Here is a 17,255-nt window from a genome sequence, read left to right on the forward strand (position 1 = left end):
GTGGGGGGGTGGGTGAGAGGTGGGAATGAAGTGAGTCTGAAGTCTCCTTTCTGCTGGTCAGGGGTAGGGAGAGACTGAGAGAAAGCAGAGTAGGCAATTCTGTAAGACCCCAATTAGAGCTGACCAGAGACCAGCTCCAATGCAGCGCTGAGGCAAGGCTGCATGGATTAAGGAGGGGTGGGGTTCCCTCAATTTACTCACTTCCTCCAACAGCTATTCACCCTTGAACCCCACTTCAGCCCAATGAGCAGAGAGCTCCACTGGAGATTTGAGGAGCCAGAAATTGTCCTCAGAGTTCGATGGCTTTTCTGGTCAGCATCCTGGCAGGGAAGGAGGACCCAAGGAATGGCTGTGGGGAGTGAGCGCAAAGGTGGAGGTGGGGGCTGAGGGGTGGGATGATGTGAGGGAGACGCCTGAACAGAGAACGCCTGCCGGTTGCAACCCGCTCCAGTCTGAAGGGCCGCCTACCCGCCAGCCTGGATTGGGCTCCAGAGGCGTAGGTCCCGGACACTGGCCAGGAAGCGAGCACTCTCCGCCTAAAGCATCCAGAGGGAGTGCCAGTGCGGAGTCAGACCATAAGTAGAGCTCCCAACAGCGGCTGGGTTCCTAGAACGAAGCTCCAAACAGCGCTAGAGCCCGGGGGAGGATCCACTCCACACAAAAGTTTCGCCCGCCCGCCTGAGAGGTGCACCCTGGCCACCTGGAGCTCAGTGGCCTCGCAGCGGTAGCACGGGCACTTGTTTATTTCCAAGGTTTCCACCGCGCGGCCCAGGAGAAGGCAGCGAGGCCAATTGGCCACGAGAGGGGGTGCCTGTAACTCCTGCCGCCCTGCCGCCCTGCCGCCTCCGCCCGGCGGAGCCCCGGAGCAGCACGCACGGTGGCCCTATGGGCCCTGCACCCCGCGAGGCACAGAGCCACGCTCTCCTGGTCTCTGCAGGCAGAGGACGGACGCTGGTCCGCTTCTACCTCGTGCCGCGCTCCGAGCCCGAGATCCCCGGGACACTCTGGTTGCAGCCCGCGCCTCAGAGTTCTCCAAGCCAGAGTGTCTGGCGATCCGCAGCCGTTGCCCATCCATGGAGAAGGTCCCTGCTGGTCCCAGGCGAAGGAAGGGGCACCTTACCATGGACCCAGCTCCAGGCAGCGGCGGACGGACCCAGCGCCCCCTGCACCTCACCCACGGCCCGCTCCCGCGAGGTTCCCAGTCCGCAGCCCCGGTCCGTACCAGGCTCGCTAACTCCGGAGGCGCGCGTCTCCCGGGCGATGGAGGGCGCGCCGGCTCCACCAGTGGGCAGCTTGCCCCGGCGCGGAAAGGCGAGCCCTGAGCAACGATCGCGGGCTGCACGGCGGTTCGCGCTGCGGGCAGAGCACGCGGGTCCCCACCCACCCCCTCCAGGCGCATCGCACCGCCGCTCCACGCCGCCCAGCGGCTCCCTGCTCCTGCCTACAGCAGGCGGCTTCGCGGAGCGCGGGCACCGGGCGCCGGGGGCTGGACGCAGCGGAGAGCGCAGCGCGGGCAGGGGGAGCCCGGAAAGCCCCGGCGGCTCTGGCCAGCCCCGCTCTGCCCAGGTTTCCAAGCGGCCGCGCGGGAGGCGACAACTTACCCGGAGCGAGCCGGAGAGCGAGAGTAGGAGGAGCAGCAAGCTGGAGCCCGTCGTCATCTTCCCTGCCGTGCCGCGCCCCGGCGCCCGCCCGGTGCCCGGCGCCCGGAGCCCGATCCCTGCCAACGATGCCGCCCCAATCGCCGCTGCTGCTCGTCCACGCCGAGCCCGTGCCCCTAGCCTGGCTGCGCCCTGTGATCGCCGGCGCCTTCGGGAGCCAGGCCAACTCGGCCGGCGGCGCGCTCCCTCGGGCGGTGCGTCCGCCGGCCTCGCAGCCGCCCGCGCCTCTGTTCCGCGCTGCGACTGCAGGTGGAAGCGGCGGCCCGGAGGCCCCGCCCCGCGCCCGGCCCCGCGCTCGCAGCTCGGCCTGTGCGGATCTTAAAGGGGCCGCGCTCCCCGGCAGGCGCTCGCGCCCCCGCCGGCCAAGCCAGGCCAGAACAAGTGCAGCTGACTTCGGAGAAGACTCCTAGGACCTTATGTTCCTAGTAGACAAAAAGAGTGAGGGGGCCTGCGGAGACTGAAGAAGGAACCAGAGTCCCTGTCCCCAAACCTCAGCATCCCTGAGCATAGGAACCCTGCTTTCTTAATCCACTTCTCTTTGGACCAAGGGTGGGAGTGGGCACGCCCACCCTGTAGTCATTTTGAGTGCCCTCTTCCTAAATTCCCTGGCCCTGGTCTATCCCAGACTCTTAAACCCACGTCCAGGAGGCTCAAAGCGATGGCACAGTCTTGAAAGACTATCAAATGACCAAAGACAAGAGTGCACACCAGGCTGGTGTCTCTGTGCTGCAGGGCTGTGTAGACATCTGCTCCTTAGAACACTCTGAGTCTGGGCCTGGCATTGATGTGCACCTCAGGGCTACAGACACTGCTAATTCCTACTTGTGCATCAAAACACTGCTAGGTCTGAGAAGCCAAGAAGGAAATCAGAGACACAGGAAATCCCTGGGTGCGAGAGCTGTCTGAGGAACATTCAGACACAGGCAAGGAGGGCTCCATTTGCCCTGCATGGGTGATTTCTGAACTGGAGATGGAGTGGGGGGGTGGTATTTCTTTAAGGGATCATCAAGTCAAAACCATGTCCAGCTTGGAAAGAGAGTCCATGTTTATGCATACTTCCTTCTATCTTGGAGATGTAAAGAAAAGTGGTTTTGTTAGCTCAGATATTTCCAAATTTCTTTGTCTTGGTTTGGAGGTGCTCTGTGTCCAGAATACATTAGTTCTGGTTTAAGAAGTATGCTGCCAAAGAGGGGAAGATTGAGTGAGACTGTTCAGCTGCAAGGTCAGAGTCAACTTGGGCGTCTGTGCAAGCAAAGCTGCAAAATAGCCCAGCCACCTTCCCCTCCCAGGACTTGCACACTTGAGGGAACAGACCTCTTCAGGAAGTCCAATGCTTGATAACTCAAATGGTACGACGAGGTAAGTTTTATATGCAAAACATACCAGACTGGGCTTAATTTCTCTGGTACCGTAGTGGTTACGAATCGGGCTACGAACCTTGGGGACAGCAGTTCTAAACTACCAGCTGTTCTGCGGGAGAAAGATGAGGCTTTCTGTTCCCATAAAGATTTACAGCCTCGGAAACCCTGTACAGGGTCGCTATGAGTCGGAACCGACTCCACGGTACATAACAACAACAACAGCAACTATGGGCTTAATAAAATGAACACCTAATTTGTTATCAACCTGCTATTGTCTCCTCCCTCTGTGACCTGTCTGACGTTTGTCCTGTGGCTAACCTTGTGGGAGAGAATCCATTTGAATGCTTACTAATACTATGGGGCAGACTAGAAATGTCTCCCCAGAGTTTCCAAGGCTGTGAATCCATAAGAAAGCAGACTGTCACATCACAGAATGGCTAGTGGTTTCAAACTATGGACCTTTGGGTTAGCAGCCTAGCGCTTAACCACTGTGCCACCAGGCTCTTCCATGATGGGAGTACATCCTTGGTGTTGTCGGCATTCGTTGGTGATTCCATTCACAATGGTCCTATGCTGTCCCATGATGTCTTCAAGATTGGACTGTTGGGACCCAGAGGGTCTCATGGGCTGGTTATTGAAAGTAGATCCCAGGCCTTTCCCCCCAGTCTATCTTAGGCTGGAAGCTCTGTGGAAAACTGTTCACCATTATAACAGCACACACAGGTTGGTGGCGATTGTACACGGTGTGCATTGGCAGGGAATCGAACCGGGGGCTCCTTCATGGAAGGTGAGAATTCTGCCTGACAGCCACCATGTATGCCACCCTTACTAGGTGCGAACTTTGTGTGAGGCACAAATATGAGAGCTTTGCATGCAAGGATGCTGGGGTCAGTCTGCTAAGATCTCCAAGAAACTCTAGTGGCACATTGGGTTAAGTGCCAGCACCTCACACCCACCAGGGAGAAAGATGAGGCAGTTTCCTCCTGTAAATGTAGCAGCCTCAGAAACCCTAGGGGGCCGTTCTACTCTCTCCTATACAGTCGCTATGAGTTATAAGCTACTAGACAACAGTGGGTCTGGTTTATTACCTCCCATTTACAGCTGGGCAAAGGGAGGTACACAGGTCACTTACTGGTCACATCGGAGGGCCCAATAGTGCCAGCATTCCACCCCAGACCCTTCAGGCTGGAAGCGTGGGCGTGGCAGTTGCGCATGAATATCGGGAGGCAGGCTTCTCACAGCTGCACTGTCTGGTGGCTGCGGTTGGAGCGTTGCAGTAGCTGAGGAGAGTCCAGCAGAGAGCATTGGTTTATCAGACTTACCGTGAAGGAAGCAGCTGGCAGACCTTCAGAGAAGAGAGAGCCAGATCATCTCAGGGTTAAAGCAGTGCTTGCCAAGGGGGTTCTGTGGCCTCCGGGATCCTCAAGAGGGACCTCACAGCCCAGCAGCACCAACCACCTGCAGGAACTGGTTCCAAATACAGCTTCAGATCCCACCCCAGACCTCCTGAATCCTAATCTGGAGGTTCACTGGACTCTGCCACACACACACACACACACACACACACATGTCCTCAACTCAATGGCGTGCAGTCACCAGAGGCTCCAGAAGAATGCAGATTCCTGGGCCCAAGGTAAGACCCTTGGAGCTTTGGGGCAATAAATGGGCCTGGGGACTTATCTCCTAATGGGCTCTACTGTGGACATTGGAGACTGGGACCATTGGTCTATCCCACTGACTTTGTTCTTATTGCTGGGTACCCTCCAGCTGATTCGGACTCATCTTGACCCCTGGGGCAGAGTGGAACTACCCCATAGGGTTTCCAAATCTCCTTAAAGTGTTTAAAACAAAACAAAACCAAAGTTATCGCTCTGAAGACTAAGGTGTCCCCTGTGTCAAACCATGGTCTTTTCACTCACCTCAGATGCATGTGAAATCTGGACAGTGAATAGGGAAAACGGAAGAAGAATTGATTCCTTTGAGTTATGGTGTTGGAGAAGAATATTCAACACATCTTGGACTGCCAGATGAACAAGCACATCTGTCAGGAAGAAGTACAACCAGACTGCTCCTTAAAAGTCAAGATGGGGAGACTTCATCTCACGGACTTAGGACATGTCATCAGGAGGGACCAGTCCCTGCAGAAGGACATGATGCTTGGTAAAGCAGGGGGCCAATGAAACAGAGGAAGACCCTGTTGGACAGAACAACGGACATGCCAACAACACAGAGCAGCGTTTCATTCTGTTGTACACAGAGTGGGAGGCAAGTCCAAGGCATTCACAAGAACAATCATCATCTTTAAAGCAGATTACAGACCTTTCTTCCTGAAAGCCACTGTGTGGGTTCAACACAATGAACCTTTCAAGTAGCACCTGAGGGCTTGAGCTTGTTGTTGTCAAGTGTTGTCGAGTTGGTTTCAACTCATAGCAACCCTGTATAGAGTTTCCCAGAAGCAACCGGTGAGTTTGGCCAGCCAACCTTGCCATTCAAACCAACCTTGCGGTCAGTGCTTATTGCACAGTGCCACACCTGAGGGCGTAACCACAGCAAAACCAAGGTGCTTATTTTCCAGCTAATAAACAGCTCCTGAACTGCAGGAGAAATGCTGTTTCCTAAGATTTTACCAAATGTAGGCCTCCAGGAATGGGGCCTGGGACCCAGCATGAGGAAGTTGGAGAAACCCTGGGGTAGCCACCAGTGGAGGAAGGGGGGCCTCCTCACTGTGGCCCTGCCTCCTGCAGAAAGAACTGTAATTTCAACTCCCCATATTGAGAGCCCTGGAGAAAGTGTGCTTTTGTTTCTAAGAGAGATTAAGAAAATGCATTGGGGAGGGTGGTATATGAGTGACTATTTCCTCTCAACACCTGAGGACTGTTGACTATAATTGTGCTACAGCTGTTTGCTGAGCGGAAGAGGCCGCTCTGTCTCCCACTTAAATACCCTAGTCTGAGAAAGGTTCATCTTCAGAAACAAATCCAAGGTTTTTTCCACCTCTACAGTCCCCTGCCTTCTTATCTTATGTTAATTTCCCCCTAATTTATCTTTAAAAAAAAAAACACAAAAACAAAAACAAAAAAACACTTCAATGTAAGATAAAGAGCTGCTTGTAATGAAAGCAGGCCTATGTTAGAGAGAAGTGTTTGCAGAATGAAAAGATATCCTTGTGGACCAGAGACGAGCAAGTGGATGAGATCAGCCTGCTATGGACTCAGAGCCCTTGCGTGGACAGAGGAGAACAATCTTAAAGGAAACGAAGACAAAGAGAACTCCGCAAAGGAGCTCACTGCCTTCCGCTCCAACAAGGAGCTGTGATGAAGGGAAGGATGGTCCTTATTGTTCAGTTTTTGTGTGTTTTCACTTAACAACAGAGCCCTCTTCCTTCGATAATGTTCGTTGATATTTTTTTGTGCCAGACCCTGTGCCACATGTTTTCAAATCATTAGTGATTGTCATCCTCACCTAGGTATGTGGAGGAGGTGGAATGGGAGGAGGTGGTCCAGGGCCTCAGATCCTGGCCAGACTGAGATTCCAACCCTCTGTGCTGCAGCTCAGAACCCATGGTGAACCCCTAATCTCTCCTGGTGCAGATGCAAAATGCTTACTCCCATCTGCTGTCTCCCTATCGTTAGCCTCACCCTAGAACTGGGTGTCCTGTTTCAAGCAGGAGAAAATGCATGTTCTCATGTTCCTGACTTCACGTGTGAACACGTGTTCACTCTGAGAGAGAGAACAAGGCCGTCCTGGTATGGCACTATAGGGTAAGCACTAGACCACAAGATCAGTTTGAACAACAAGATCAGTGGTTCAATCTCACCAGCAGCTCCTTGGAAACCCTATGCAGGGTTGCTATGAGTCAAAACTGACTTGATAGCATTTAACAGCAGCAACATCTTCTAAGGCACCTCTAAGTGGGCTGATCACCAACCTACCAACCCTATGGCACTGTGACATGAACCATTTGTGTGGTAGATTTTTTGCCACTTGTCCCAATTCCCCTCAAATCTGGGCTGGCCTCAGTGACTTGCTTGTTCAGTAGAATGGTGCAGAATTGACTTGTCGATCACAAGATACTTTTTAATTTTTAAGTTTTTATTGTGAATTGAGTGATAGTTTACATGGGAGAACATAGATTTTACACTCATCATTTCATTGAAATGATTACAATCTCCTCTGTGCATCATCATTCAACAGTGTTTGCTTCTATTCCCTGTTTTTTGTTTGTTTTATTTTGGGGGGGAGGGGGAAGATGTACACAAAAACATTCAGGAATATATAATAATTTAAACAACCAAAGGGCACATTCTGTAAGCCAGCCTCCTGGCTGCCAACACACAGCCTTTCTCTTTCCCTGAGTCTAGAGTCCTCAGCACTCACTCTCTCCATGAATTCATCTCTGCTTCCATCTCTGGTGTCACTGTTTCTTCACAAAAGACTTTTCTTCTTCCCCCGGAGCCTCTCTAACATGTTGTTCTCTAAGCCCCTGAGGGGGCATGGACGAAGTGTCACTGCTCTGAGGCCATCATCCCCAAGACTCCAGACCAGGGAATGAAGACCTGCTGTTCTCTCCAGACCAGCCCATCTGCCAAGCTGAGTACCACCAACTGGCCCCCAGAATCATCCTGCCAAGCCCTTCTGAACTCCTGATCCAAGTGTCCAGGAAGACAAGGTGATGGCTCTTTGAACCCTGGGGGAGAGTTGTTACACAGCCAACTGCAGGGCAGAATTACCTCAGCCCAGGCCAGGTGCCTCCACAGTCTCCAACTTGTGGTGAGGACTCAAGAGAGAAACTCACTCCCAGAGACATGCATCTCTAATGCCTGTGAGCTCCCACGGGAATAGCTGCTCCTGGAGGGGCATGTGAGGGGGCTCTGCACCTCCTTTGAGGCAGGAATTCAGCTCCACACCTCATGGATCCATCCCCAGACTCAGAGCTGGGACCTGGAAATCTCAGGGGTGCTCCTGACAACGTTGTTTGCCCTTGTCCAGCTGGGAGGAAGCAGCAATTCCCAAGAGGGGACTCAGACTGCCAACTTTTCCCACACCTCCCTTCACACACGGAACACAGAAGTCTACTCACACTCACATCTCAGGGGAGCAACAGATAGAAGTCATGTGTCTCTGCTCAATTTCAGAAGGACATAGGGGTAAGGGATCAGCTCATGGTCCCCCTATATTTAGAAGGATGAAAGGGTGAGAGGTCAGCTCACATTCCTCATGGCCTCAGAAAGATGCAGGGATGAGGGGTCAGCTCATGGTCCCACAGACTTAGAAGGATGAAGGAGTGAGGGGTCAGCTCATTGCCCACCCCCCCCCTCCAGACTTAGAAGGATGCAGGGGTGAGGGGTCAGCTTGTGAGAAATGTTGTCCATACCCCTGGGTCATCTTGACCCCAATGGGTCTCCTATGGTAGAACGTGGGTGGACCGCCTTATCCTGTATTAGGTCACCAATGAGTGATCACGAATACTTAGTGACAAACACTCAAGAAATCCAATCTGTACTAATTTTAGTGAGAGTGCAGCTTTATTATTATTCAATTTTGCAAAATAGGGCGCCAAACCCAGGAGACAAGATGGGCAGATGCACTGTGCGGCCATTTTACAAACATTTTTATTTTCTGAAGCTCCCTCCCCTGTTCCTCCTTGACTGAGCACTACAGGGTGAACAATCTTCCTGGACAGCGCCTATTTTCCTTGAATGGGTTGCATTCTTATTTTTAAAGTTTCCACCTCTTGAACAAGTTCCCTTCCCCCTACCCCAGTTCGTCCCACCCACATAACCTCAGGTGCATGAGCCCATTACTACACCAGAAACAATCTCAATTAGCAACTTCCTGGGCCCCTTTATTCTTGAAGATGGACCATCTTGAGAATTTATTTCTCACAAGCCCCCATTCCCCTGGCCACAGAAGGATGCAGGGGTGAAGAGGGGACAGTGCCAACAGAGGGGTGAGACAATGTGTTCCACTACCGCACAAGCTACACATCCTCCCTGCCATTTCTTTGAGGACTGAGGTGCCCTGGCTGAGACTGGACGGCTCCCAGAAGGAGGCCCTGTTGGGCATGAGCTAAGGTTGGTTCCATCAAGCAAAGCCGCTGGGAGAACCCAGGCACGTCATCCGAAGAAACAGAGAGTCACACTCGAATCCTGGCCATGCAGAATCCAACCAACTATGATGACCAGTGACACCCTGAGACACTGTACCTTGGACTTCCCAATGGGACCATCTCCCCTGGAGGCATGGGGAGAACCCTTTCCTGGGTCCCATGTGATGGAGAAGCTGTGGTGTGTGGAAGGACCGGAAGTCACTAAGTCACAGCTTCCAGCTGTTTCCCTTCCAGCATCGTATGATGCTGGGAACACGTGTTCCAAGGGAGAAATGGGCCCCTTACCCATCCGGAGCTCTCCACTGTCATTAGCATTTTGTGAGTGGTGGCCATTTTCCTGAGATCTAAAACAAAGTCAGGACACAACCACCCAGGCTAGAAAATCCAGTGACAGAAACGCCACCATCAAGAGCACGTATTCACATAGACTTCTACATACTTGTGTGTATTCATTTACATAGGTTTTCCTGTTGTGTGTGAAATGCCACTGACTCTGGGTATGTAAAATAAAGTGAAATTAGTAAAGTTCAGCTTAAGTCATATCCACACCGATGATTCAAGGCCTCAGGGGCAGAACAGAAACCACCAGCCGGGCAAAGGGCTCAGGTATCTGCACAGGGCAGGGTTAGGAGGGCTGGGAAGAAAAACATGTGGACTCTATCTGGTTTCTAATGAAGATCAAAGACTGCAGCTTTTGGTATGGATTGCATCTCAACATAAAGAAAACAAAAATCCTCACCACTGGACCAATAAACAACATTCTTATCAATGGAGAAAAGATTAAAGTTGTCAAGGACTTCATTCTTCTTGGATCAATTATCAACACTCATGGAAGCAGCAGTCAAGAAATCAAATGACATATTACATTAGGCAAATCTGTTGCACAAGACCTTTTTAAAGTGTTGAAAAGCAAAGATGTCAGCTTGAGGACTAAGGTGCACCTGACCCAAGCCATGGTGTTTTCAATAGCCTCATACGGATGTGAAAGCTGGACAGTGAATAAGGAGGATCGTAGAAGAATTGATGCCTTTGAGTTGTGGTGTTGGAGGAGAATACTGAAAGTGCCATGGACTGCCAAAAGAACCAATAGATCTGTTTTGGAAGAAGTGCAGCCAGAGTGTTCCTTGGAGGCCAGGATGGTCAAACTTCACCTCTCATACTTCAGACATATTGTCAGGAGGGACAAGTTGCTGGAGAAGGATTTCATATTTGGTAAAGTGGAGGGTCAGAAAAAAAGAGGAAGACCCCCAGCGAGATGGATTGGCAAAGTGGCAGCATCAGTGGGCTCAAGCGTGGCAACACTTGTGAGGTTGGCCCAGGATCAGGCAGTGTTTCATTCTGTTGTGCATAGGGTCACTATGAGTCGGTACCTACTTGATGGTACCCAACAACAACAATCTGGTTGTGTGTAAATCAGAAAAATGGGGTGTTTGGGTTACGGGCAAGGCTGGGAAGAACAGGTGGCACACAATTGAAAAAAAAGAGAAAAGGACTTTTCCATGATGTGCTCAAATGTTTCCTTTCCTGCCCAAACCGCTGCTTTGCATTTCTAACAAAGGGTGGCACTTGAAGGAATCAGCTCTCTTGATTGTAAGACAAACAGAAGGATTTTAAGGAGGGCTATGAAACCCTGATTTTCAGTATTTGGGTTCTAAGTTGTGCTCTTAGGGTTTCCCTCCCCCAATAAGAAGGGAGTAAATCCCAACACATACCAGCTTAAGTTAAAAAAGGAAAAAGGGTGAGTGTGAGAGAAAGGGGGCTTACTGCTTCAGGCAACCCAAGGGAGAAGACATACTGGTTCCATGAGTGGCTAGGTTCAGGTGCTCCAGAGATGGATCTTGATCTCTGACCTCTGACCTTCTAATACTCAGGCAAGTTAGCTTCATTCTGAATGAGCTTTCTCCAGCTGTTCATATCCTGCCTTGTCATCAACCCCAGCAGCTAGTGAGCTGAGCTTTTCAATCATGTCAGCAAAAGTCCTAGGAGCGAATCTTATTGCACCAATGATGATTCAGTTTGACTGATCAAGTCTGGCTGGAATCCATCTACTCGCATATCACCAATGAGAGGATGGAATTTCCCAGGTGGGTACTGAGGATACTAGAAATGGGGGCGGGGGTAGGCAGCGATCATGGACGAAGGGTCATACAGCATCTTTGCTCTCAGGCCTGGGACCCTGTCCTAGTAGCCTTCTGTTGTTGTTGTTGTTAGGTGCCTTCCAGTGGTTTTGACTTTTAATGACCTTGTGGTGGGTTTGAACCGCCAATTCTGTGGTCAGAAGTTGAGCACCACTCCTGGACTCTTTCCTAACAGCCTAAGGCTCTCTCTGCCTGGAGGAGCTATGGTGGTGCAGAGGTGAAGGGCTGGATGCTAACTGAAAGGTTGCCGTTTCAAAGCCACCCGGTAGCGCCTGCTGAGTTGACCTGGTTCTGTAATGGCTGTTACTGTAGTTGTTAAGTGCGATTGAGTTGGTTCTGACTTATAGCAACCCTTGATATGCTTTCCGATGAGCGGCTGGTGAGTTTGAATTTGTGGTTCAAACTGATCTAGTGTCTATCCTACAGTGCCACATCAGGACTCTGTTATTGTTGTTAGGAGATAACACTTTGGGACAGAACAAACCTGCTCCATACGGTTTTCAAAGCTGTAGTTTTTATGGGAGCAGACTGTATGTGGCAGTTGTACTTGGTCCTGCGGCGTCTGTCCCTTTAAGTCAGGATTAACTCAATGGCATCCAAGAACAACTCCTCCTCCTTACCGTGAGCACACAACTTTGTCCAGGGGACTTGTAGTCAGAGCTCCGGGAGAGTCTTGCTGAGCAGCACATCCACTTGGCTTTCTTGCAGAAGTAACAAAAGCAGAGGTTTACTCTGTGTGTGCAGGACACCAAGCACCCCAGGGTGGACAACTCCAGACCTCATAGGGAGCACGTGGAGAGTGCACCGGGCTCTCTGGGCATGGCCCTCCTGTGGCTCTTTGGGGTCCCCTTGTGCAGTGCCAAGTCCTAGACCCACAGGCCTCTAAATCAATATAGATGATGGCAGTGACATTTCACCTTCACAGGGCAGTAAAATGGAAAGGAAATGGAATTTCAGGGGTGAGGGCGCCTGCTGGGAGTGGGGGGCGGGGCTTGCCTTTGCAGCTTGAATGCATTCTAGAAAATCCCACCCGCTCTGAGCTCTGAGGACCCTGGCCTTGCTCCAGGGGATGCGCCCACACCGCTGTCGTGTTTACTTGACTTGCTTCAGCAGACTTCCAATCTATTTACAGGCATTGCATGACAAACTGCCTCCAATGTCTGAGTTATTGGTTCTGCTATAAATGAAATTAATAATATGAGGTGGAGGGGGTGTAGTCACAACACACCACTGAAGTCAGCTAAGCTTGGAGACGAGAGATGGGTTTTCTGGGGGAGGGAAGCTTCTAAGGAGTTTGGATGCATCACCAACGGACCCGACACACTTGTGTGTTATCGTAATAAGAATAAAAGGCGCTGTGGTGTATCTGTGGAGTAAGTCAATCTGGGAGGGACGGGCATAGAATCGTACCTGCCATCACAGTGTCCCTGAGGGCCTGGCTCCATGCTGCTCTCCAAGCACAGCTTACCAACAAAGGCTCCCCTCATTTACAGATGGGAAACCGGGGTGCTGTATCATTAGGCAGGCCCCTAGTTTGTTAGAGGTGACAAAATGACAGGTCAGCTATGGATGGAATTGTGTCCCCTGCAATATATGTGCTGGACTGTAACCTCTCCAGCTGTGGGAAGGAGGTCTGGTGAAGAGCTTGAAGGCTAACTACAAGGTCAGTGGTTCAAACCCACCAGTGGTTCCACAGGAGAAAGACACAGTCTGCTTCAGTAAAGATTTACAGCCTTGAAAACACTATGGGTCAGTTATATCTGTCCTATAGGGTCTCTAGGAGTCGGAATCAACATAATCTCAGTGGGCTTTGATTGATCTAAGATCTAAGATGTGGTCCTATTTGGGACTAGGGTTTTCTGTTATGTAAATGAAGCCACACCAGTGTTGTTGTTGTTGTTGTTGTTGTTGTTGTTAAGTGCAATTGAGTCTGTTTGGTTTCTGAGAAGCGACTGGTGAGTTTGAACAACCAACCTTGTGCAATCCGGTGTTTATCCTACAGTGTCGCACCGGGACCCCATCAGTGTAGGGGGAGTTTTAAACCAATCACTTTAGCGATATAAAAAGAGCAGACCAGACTCAGAGAAGACAGGTACAGGGAGGAAATCAACCCTGTCTGAAGACAGAAGGGTGGACCGAGGATCTCCAAGGACGGCCGGCTTGAGAAGCTGGGACAGGACCTTCCTCCCTCCAGAGCCCACACTCAGACGCACATACACAGAGAGAAAGACAAAGACAGAGAGACAGACAGACAGAGGGGGGGGAGAGAGAGAGAGAGAGAGAGACTTCCCTAGAGCTGGCAACTGAATTTGCACTTCTAACTTCCTTACAGTGAGACATACATTTCTGTTTGTGGTATTTCAGACAAGGCCTCATATGAAAACGGTCACAAGACCACCTCCTACCTGTATCCTCGCTTCCCTCAAACAGGTAACAAGGGGTATCTGGTTAGTAGCACCTGGGAATCTCTGTGAGCTTTGGTGTTCTCATGGCCTTGTTCAAGGAGCCCTCACAGCTCAACAGTTAAGCACTCGTCCACTAACTGAAAGCTCAGCAGTTCATGGTTCAAACCCACTTAGTGGCTCTCCTGGACAAAGACCTAGTCATCTGCTTTTGCAGAGATGAATGCAGGAGGCCTTGTGGCGCAGTGTTTAAAGCACTGGCCTGTTAATCAGGAGGAAGATGGTACAGTTGGCCTCCCTGAGGATTCACAGACCAGGGACTCCTAGGGAACAGTTGTACTAGGTCCTAGGTGGCTGTGAGTCAGTGAGGACACGAAGGCACTGATGTGTCCCTGTCCAGAGAACAGCAGGTAATGGTGACCCACGTGTGTCAGAGCAGTTTGTCCTCCATCAGGCTTCTTTGTTCTTGTTAAGTGCTGTCTGTCGAGTTGGTTCCAATGCATAGCGACCCTGTCTAGGATTTCCAAGGAGCGACTGGTGAGCTTGAACTCCCAACCTTGCAGTTCAAGCCGACTTTGCAGTCTAGCACGTTAACCTGCAGCACCACACCGGGACATCAAATTTCTGTTGTTGTTGTTATATGCCGTGGAATCGGTTCCGACCCATAGTGACCCTGTACAGGGTTTCCGAGGCTGTAAATCTTTATGGGAGCAGAAAACCTCATCTTTCTCCTGCGAAGCAGCTGGTAGTTTCGAACTGCTGACCTTGCGGTTTTCAGCCCAATTCGTAACCACTACGCTACCAGAGCTCCTATTTCTAGTGACTGATTTTTCAGAAGTAAATAGCCAGGCCTATCTTCTGAGGCACTTTTGGGTGAACTGGACCTCCCAGCTTTTCTGTCTGTAGCCCCCCCATATTCACGTTTGCATCCCCGGCACCTTCTTGCCAGTAGGATACTGCATGCTTGCTCAGTAACTGAGGAGGCTGTCTCGCTGTTTGTACTTGGCAGCACACAGATCTCCCCGAACACTTTGTAAATAATCTTCCCAGCACTTGGGCCATGGGTATTATTATAACAGTTACTGACATTTTCCCACAGGACAGGGAGGCTTGGGGCAGGAGCGGTGGGTGGCTCAGGGGGATGGGTGGGTCTCTTGCAGTGAGCAATGTGCAGTGTATCCCGAATCCCACTCACTGTACACGAATGAATGACAGAAAGATCTGTACACAAAGTGGATGTAGTGATGGTTAAAGGTAACGTTTGTTTGCACACACACACACACACACACGCACACTCACACAGAGCATTCCACATTCTCTAAGGCATCCCCCCCACCTGAATAATTCACCCCAAATTCATATCCAATCATGTAAACCCTCACTGTGATTGACAGGCATGGCAAGTGAATAACAAGGCTGCAAACCTCTGGGTTCCCCATGGCTCTGGGCAAACACAAATTAGGAAGAACAGACCCAGTTGGGGGGGGGGGCACGTGGGAAGGTTTCCCGTTTATTTGTCAGGGGCCAGGGAACTGTATGATTATTGGGAGAAAGGAGTGGTTGGAAAGTGATGTCAAGTAGCTGGCAGGCTAATGGCTCTGCAGACAGGCTGTCAAACACTGAGCCTTACCTGGCAGGGCTTTTGTTTTGGCAGCTCCTGGATGCTTATCTCCTGAAGACCTCTTAATGCTGAGTGTTTAATTGGGGAAAAAGAGCCCTGTCAGGACTCACCAGGGCCCCAGGTAGGACGGCATCCGGCTGGACTTGGGGCAGCTGCACCATGGGTTCCCTCCTATCTTTGCAGCACAGGGACCCGTGTGCCAGGGGACAATGTTGTTCAGTCTAACCTGGGAGGTATAAACAGGGCTCAGCAGGGCTGGGTAGGGCTGTCCTGGGCTTGCCAGGGCTAACCTGCTTTGATCTCTGACTTGGGTTGGTATGGGTTGGCCTGTGTCGTTTCAAATTTAGCCTAGCTTTTCCCACCAGCTCCTGGAGCAGCAGCTACCTTTTATTACTTTAACAAACATCTGCTGGCCCACCATGTGCCGGGCATCTCTCGGTGTGTCAGGGAGACAGCACACGAGAGACAGACACAGCTCACACATCACTTAAGTCTCAGAAGAGGGAGCACATTCTCACAGAAGAACAAAACCAAACATGAGACCAGTTCAACAGGGACCCTGCTGTGGAGAGGGCTGCAGATGCTGGGGTTTGTCAACATTTGGTAGTGTGTTTAGGAAAGGCCTCTTGGAGGAGGAGGTGACCAGCTGACAGAGAATCTGGAAATTTCCAGGAAGAGACAATAGAAGAGGTCTGAGCTGGGCTTGTGAAGGAGTCACTGGAAGGACTGAGAGCCTGGGGGCGGAGCATCAGGTAAGGAGGCCAACTCCTATCTGGGCTCAGCTGATTGGATCAGGCGTGGACATGTGACCCAAAGGAAGCTCTCCATTGGATAGAATCAGCCAATTATGTTATCTCTTGAAACAGTTTAGACTTCAGGCCCCACAGAGAGTCTCTGGGCTCATGGATTGGTGGCCACAGGCATTTTGGGCAGGTGTATCCTTCCCTGTCCTCCTCCATCGTGTAAGGAAAAGAACTGAGGCTCTGAGAGAAGTCGTTTACTTGGAACCACAAACTCTGGCCTTAAAGAAAAGAAACCAGTGTGTCATTGCCCGGAACACTGAGGACAGGGGCTGATGGTTGTTGGCAAGCTGCCCCTCGTTAGCAGGTGGACTTAATGTGTCCACATTCCCGTGTCCACCACATGCCCAGCCGGCGTACCCTGGTGGAAACGTGAGCAGGCTCTGAGGAGGACTTCTATGCAGGCTGCAGCTCCAGGCGTTTCTGTAAACTGCAGTCACACTGACCCATCGTGCCTTCTCTAACAATCACGAGGTCTCAGGGACAGGCACACCAGGAAAGATGGTGCTCTGATGACACTCTTCTCAGTCTCTGCTGGGTCTTGATGTGCACTCTCCTGCTAACTGAAAGATCAGGACTTCAAACCCACCAGTCACTCTGCTGCAGAAAGCTGTAACAGTCGCCTTCTGTAGAGGTGGCAGTCTTGGAAACCCTGTGGGGCAGTCCGACTTGGTCTGACAGGGCGGCTGAGAGCCAGAATCTCATACATATTGTTGTCGAGTCGGTTCCAAGGAGCGACTGGAGAGTTTGAACCATCGACCTTGGAGTTTGAACGGACCTTGCAGTTCAGTGCTTTATCCCATAGCATCACACCAAGACTCTGTATATATATACACACACACATATGTTGTTGTCGTTAAGTACCGTGGAGTTGCTACCGACCCATAGTGACCCTGTACAGGGTTTTCTAGGCTGTAAATCTTTACGGCTGGTAGTTTCGAACTGCTGACTTCGAGGTTAGCAGTCTGATTCATAATCACTATGCTACCAGACTTCGCTCCCTCCCTCTCTCTCTCTCTCTCTCTCTAATATATATACAAGCACACACGCACACACACACATACATGTATATGAGTCCTGGTGTGGCACTGTAAGTAAGGACTGCAAGGTTGATTTGAACGGCAATGGCGGTCCTTCAAACTCACTAGTCGCTATGCAGGGTTGCT

This window comes from Chrysochloris asiatica, unplaced genomic scaffold (assembly GCF_000296735.1).
Source record: "Chrysochloris asiatica unplaced genomic scaffold, ChrAsi1.0 scaffold00238, whole genome shotgun sequence".
NCBI classification, from domain to species: Eukaryota; Metazoa; Chordata; class Mammalia; order Afrosoricida; family Chrysochloridae; genus Chrysochloris; species Chrysochloris asiatica.